Below are 6508 nucleotides of genomic sequence, written 5' to 3' on the forward strand. Positions count from 1 at the left end.
CATCTGGAACAGAACGCTGACTTCCTTGCTTGCTAAGCAGGGGACAGTCTCTGAGCAAAGGGAAGAGCTGATCTCACACAGGGCCTTGGAAAGCATGAAGTTCAGGGATATCAGTGCCCGGAGCATTTAGGGATTGGTGGGCATTTGCCTATGTCAGCATGGTTACTTGAGCAAGACTTGTGGATTGCCTGGCCTTGGCTACTGATGTGAAATCCTTGTTGATCAAGGAGAATGGGTTTTAAATTGGTTCTGATGGTCACTTGTTTCTATGGCCAAATAACAACTAGCCCTCCCTAGGAGGATAGAAACTTCATATCCCCGGAGCTCAGTAAGAGCTCATACGCTCTGTGAAATCAAGGATCTTCTGTCTTGCTCATCTCTGCATACCAGAGCGTAGAAAAATGCCCACACTGGGTGAGTGAATAAAACAACCCAATGGGCTGGGCGCGGTGGCTCATGCCTGTAATCCCAACACTTTGGGAGGCCAAGGTGGGTGGATCACTTGAGGTCAGGAGTTTGAGGCCAGCCTGGCCAACATGGTGAAACCCCGTCTTTCCTAAAAATACAAAAATTAGCTGGGTGTGGTGGTGGGCACCTGTAGTCCCAACTAGTTGGGAGGCTGAGGCAGGAGAATGGCTTGAACCAGGGAGGCAGAGGTTGCAGTGAGCCGAGATTGAGCCATTGTACTCCAGCCTGGGAGACAGAGCGAGACTCCTTCTCAAAACAAACAAACAAACAAAAAACTAATGAAGGACTGGCCCCAGCTTCTCCTGTGGTGGATGGAGCTGTGAGACCTTAACTTGGAAGGAAGGACTGAGCAAAGGTGAAAGACGGATGTTACTCTGTTATTGCAGAGGGCAGAACTGGAGCCAGGAATCAGCAAAAGTTTCTGAGACATGGATTTCCGCTCGGTATAAGGAAGACCCTTTAAGAGTTATAGTCGTGCAGAGTTAGAAACAGCCAGGGGCCACCTTCTCATAGGTTAACCAGCGGTTATTGTTGTCCGCTTGCTTTAGCACAAGCCTGTCATACAATGAGCTCCTCTGTGGAACCCCAGTATATACAGGTCAGAGGCACGCAGATCTGTGTCAGTGGAAGAAACTGTGGAGAGCCAGTTCCAGCCACATGGCAACCCCTGACACACCCTGACCAGACTTTACGTTTCTAAGAAGCAAGTGCAAGAACCACTCATTACATTATTTAAAAATTCCTCCCGTTATTCTGTGCAGTGGGCGTCTGCATTTACCACTTTTCAGCTGAAAGGACTTAGGGGAAGAGAAGGTAACTTGAGGGTGGCAGAGCCAGGATTAGAACCCATGCTGGTCTGATTCTGAAGTCACGCTCACAATCACGCTACCCTATCACCTCCCATTGAAGTGAAACAAGATCGTCCATTGCTAAAAAGAAGTCTGGGGGGCAGGGCGTGGTGGTTCATGCTTGTAGTCCCAGCACTTTGGGAGGCCAAGGCAGGCGGATCACGAGGTTAGGAGATCGAGACCATCCCGGCTAACACGGTGAAACCCTGTCTCTACTAAAAATACAAAAAATTAGTCGGGCTTGATGGCGGGCGCCTGTAGTCCCAGCTACTCGGGAGGCTGAGGCAGGAGAATGGTGTGAACCCAGGAAGTGGAGCTTGCAGTGAGCCGAGATCATGCCACTGCACTCCAGCCTGGGCGACAGAGCAAGACTCTGTCTAAAAAAAAAAAAAAAAAAAAAAGTATATGGGAGAAAGAACAAACTCCATGTGATTTCTTAGTTTTTCAGATTCTATCTGTTAATTTTGCTTCCCTAGAAATTTTAATGACTTATTTATTGATGACAGAGATGAATCAAGAAAATATTGCTTTACAGGCAGGTGGATCACCTGAAGTCAGGAGTTCGAGACCAGCCTGGCCAACATGGTGAAACCCCGTCTCTACTAAAAACACAAAAATTAGTGGGGGGCGGTGGTGGTCACCAGTAAGCCCAGCTACCAGCTAGGCTGAGGCAGGAGAATGACTTGAACCTGGGAGGCGGAGGTTGCAGTGAGCTGAGATCACGCCACTGCACTCTAGCCTCGGTGACAGAGTGAGACTCTGTCTGAAAAAAAAAAAAAAGAAAAAGGAAAATACTGCTTCAAAAAAATCTTGTGAGTGCAAATTCATTGCTTGAAAGGAATTGAGGACATATAAAAGGATTTTCTCACTAGCCACTGGACTATTTATTAGAGAACCTAGTACTAAACACGCATTAAAATATTTTCCCATCCATTGCCCCATTAGGTGTCCGGTTTGTTCATCCACAGTGCCTTCTTCATTCTTAACTTCATGCTCCAATAAATGGGGACTTTGAAAGGCCCACCAGCTGGTACTGGACAAGGCATTTTGCACATGAAATTGTACATTCATGGGTGCTCGAGGTTTTTTGTTTTTTTTTTTTTTTTGTCATCTTTGTTTTTTGAGACAGGGGCTCTCTCTGTCACCCAGGCTGGAGTGCAGGGCTCACTGCAGCCTCGACTTCCCAGATTTGAGCGATCCGCCCTTCTCAGCCCTGCAAGTAGCTGGGACTACGGGCATGTACCACCACGCCTGGTTAATTTGTTTGAATGTTAGTAGAGACAGGATCTTGCTATGTTGGTCGCTGGTCTCCAATTCCTGAGCTTAAGCGATCCTCCCATCTTGGCCTCCCACAGACATGAGCCACCGTGCCTAGCCGGTGCTTGAGGTTTTCAGGTCCAATTAGAACATTTTGTCTTTTCACTCACTAGTCAGCAGCAGAGATTGCTCACAAGAAAGTATACTGAAGTCCTGTATTTTATTATCTCCACTGCAGGACCTTTCCTTTTGCAAACTGCTTGACGTATTCCTCCCTGAAACTTTTGTAATGCTGTAATTGTGTCACAAATATAAACTCCAAGGACTCTGCTACAATAAAAACATTTAATGTGAACGAGGTAAGACAGGCTCTAAATCCTCCCCACGCTATTTTCATTTCCCCAGGACTGTTCTTTTTACTTTACCGAGAATACAGATTTGACCTATGGGAAAAATACATCCATAGTATCCAATCAGCCTAACTCAGTGCAACATCAACCTCATTCTGCTACTTTCCCCGAACAGGGATGGCCTTTATGCAGCTTCCCCTGAGTGTCGATGATCAATCTCTTTGAACCAAATCCTGGGGAAATCTGAATGCCTCTAGCTGTTGAAATATCTTTGATTTTGTGAATAATATTTTCATATACTTATGCATCTTGTTCTCTGTGTAATCTGTTACAAAAATAAGAAGAGTTTCGGTATTCAATGACATTTTGTCTTTCCCAACCACATTCTGCCTGCACATGAAACTCGTCAAAGTAAACGAGTTGACGGACAACCGGGTGCCCCTATGGTAACGTTCTGGCAATCAGACCTGTGAGCAGGAAAATGTCCTGAAATAACCGGAGCCAACTGGGCACAGCGCACAAATTTCCAGCATTGCAGTTTATTGTTTTAGAGCCCAAGCCCCAGGCAGAGTGCTCAGGACCCGCGGTCCTTGGCGACTGGGGGAGATAGCAGAACATCACAGATGAGGGTGCTTTACAAGAGCTCACTCATTTGTGAGAGTCAACTCACTGTGGATTCAGGAGGTCTGAATGATTCCAGCCCTCTGTCTTTTCTTGGAGGAAGCCAATCCAGGCAAACCAATTGCCACCCACAGAGCTTGGCTCTTCACCAAACCCTAGGAGGGCCCAGGCCCGAAGACTGGATTGCTCCAGCTTCCTATGGCAGAAAGAGGGTTAGAAAAATAGCTGATGCAGCAACCGTCTTGCTTCCTGAGGAGCATAACCTCATGCTTGTTTGGAAAGACTTGAACTGGTAGCTGAGGGTGCAAACAGGGCAGCTGCATTTGGAGAGAAAAGGATGAAAGAGGAATGAGGGGAGAAGGTGGGAGGCGAAAATCAAAGGTGTGGAAAAGATATGTTATGGTGGGTCAGGTTAGTGGACATCTCCACTTCAACAAGACCTTCCACAAAAAAGCTGATGCCTCGTGCCGAAATCAAGGTCCCACTGCATCTGCAAGAAGGGGAGTTGCGTTTGGTGAGAGCCTGTGATACAAGTGATAAAGACGGAAGCTTACTGTTGAAGAACCACGAAATGCCTCCAATGGGCAGGTCATTAAACAGCAGTTCATCTACTTGAGTATTTCCAGGGCTTTGTCAGCAGCTCAGGCTGTCCTCACATCCTGCTGTCACAGACACCTCTACTTGAGGGAGGCCACCTTCCTCCCTCTCCCCGGCCCTGTGTCCCACACCTGTCGCTTCTTAATGAGGGACCCCATCTGCCTGGGTGCCTGGGCCAGGAGGCTTCCTCTCCTTAGGTTCTCTCCACCCTCATGCACACTCATCGCTCTGGACTTGGCCTCCTCATAACCCCTGGGTTCCATCCCGGGCAGCCTGGGGAGCACTCGTCTCCACCGCTGCCACCTTCTCACTCCTTCTCTTCACAGCAGGTGATGCCGTCTTCCTCAAGTGCAGATCCGATTGTGTCACCTCCAGCGGAGACCTTCAGTGACTTTCCATTGTCGGTCGGGTAGAACCCACGCTGTCCCAGGACCAAACAGGGCCCTGCTTCCACCCTCACCTTGTTCCCACCCGGGCTTTGTTTGTCCTGCATTTCAGACAGCGCCCGGTACCCTGCAGGTTCACTCCCAGCTCTGGGGTGTTGCATATGGTGCTTACTGCCCATCATGGCCTGGCGACCCTTGAGTCCCTTCGGAGCCCGCCACACCTCTCCTTTAGAAGCAGCCCTAACCGCAACACTGCGCCCTGCTGTGCTGCTGTCCTGCAGGTACCTTCCTGTGTCCCATTCCACATGGAGACCCCCTGGGCAGAGACTGGGTCCCGTAGTATCCTTAGTGCCAAGCACGATGCCCACATGTGCCGCTCACTGAATTAAAACTAGCAACTAAATAAAATGTGAACACTCAAACATATATCACACGCACTGGTTGCAGACATGCTGTGAAGGCATCTCACCTCACAAAGGTTGCATTTTGACTCTTCCTCAAGAGTAAATGGCCACAAGAGATTGGAAGTGGCTGAGCAGAAGGTGGTCTGCAGGAACTGCCCAGCACCCACCCCTGCCCCTTGGGAACACAGGTGGGCCTTCGCGGGTGGAAAACACACTCTGTAAATAGCCAAGTGAGTGATATTATGAAGTCAGGGGAGGCACTGTATGGAGAAAAGCTACAGAAGTGGAAATACGTTAGCCAACCCGACTTTAAGGGAAATGACTGTCCCATGAAACTGGGCTGGAAATGCTCCAAGGCAGGCTGAGCTGGGACCTGATGCTGCGTGAAGAGCCCAGAGGGGAGGGTGAAGTGTGGAGAACTCAGACTGAATGTGACGGGTGTGAGCGCCCCACAGAAGTTCTGCGTTGGAGGAACACCCAAAAACTTAGGGAGTTGGCATCCAAGTAGCTTGGAGGTAAGCTGGAGTTATTTCTTCTTCCATTGTGCAAAGTCCTTCAAAAATATATTTGATCTAAGCTCTCAGGCACCACAGGAACACACAAGCATTTGCTCTCAGCCTGGGCGTGTTTGGTGGTGACAGCAAAGGCACCTGCCCTCTAGAACCGCCTAGAAACAGCTGGCAGAGAAGAGACAGCCTGTAGCTTACCCCAGCCTCCGTGGGTTCAGGCTCCCCCGCAGTGTGTGCTTGCTTTCCCTCCTTCCCTACCTCTCCCTCTTTCTCTCTCTCTGTCACACACACCCCGACACACCTCTATGTAAAATGCCTGTACCCCAAGAGATCAGAATTAGGGTGTTCGCTGCACCACCAGTTCTGCTTCTGAGTGTCCAGGGCCAGGTTTCTTGTGGCCACAGTAAGTATTGCTTGAATTGCACACAATTACCCCCCACAGAGGCCCCTGTGCCTTAAGAGGACTATACAGAAAACACCCTCTGCAAGTGTGAGCCTCCTGCGTGTACCTACGTGTGTGTGTGTGTGTGTGTGTGTGTGTGTGTGTGGTCAGCTCTGGGGTAAATGGAAAGACCACAGCACTGGAAGAGGCGGCTCTGAGTCTGGATTCTTCTGTGATCTTGGGCAAATTCCCTCACTTTCTGCTAGGGCTGCAAGAACAAAATACCTCAGAGAACATGCGGTGTTTGGTTTTCTGTTCTTGTGATAGTTTGCTAAGAATGACGGTTTCCAGCTGCATCCATGTCCCTACAAAGGACACGAACTCATCCTTTTTTATGGCTGCATAGTATTCCATGGTGTATATATGCCACATTTTTTTTTTTTTTTTTTTTTGAGGCGGAGTTTCACTCTTGTTGCCCAGGCTGGAGTGCAATGGCACGATCTTGGCTCACCACAACCTCCGCCTCCCAGGCTCAAGCAATTCTCCTGCCTCAGCCTCCCCAGTAGCTGGGATTATAGGCATGCGCCACCATGCCCAGCTAATTTTTTGTATTTTTAGTAGAGACGAGGTTTCTCCATGTTGGTCAGGCTGGTCTCGAACTCCTGACCTCAGGTGATCCACCCGCC

The sequence above is a fragment of the Macaca mulatta genome, chromosome 9, assembly GCF_049350105.2.
Source record: "Macaca mulatta isolate MMU2019108-1 chromosome 9, T2T-MMU8v2.0, whole genome shotgun sequence".
Lineage (NCBI taxonomy): Eukaryota > Metazoa > Chordata > Mammalia > Primates > Cercopithecidae > Macaca > Macaca mulatta.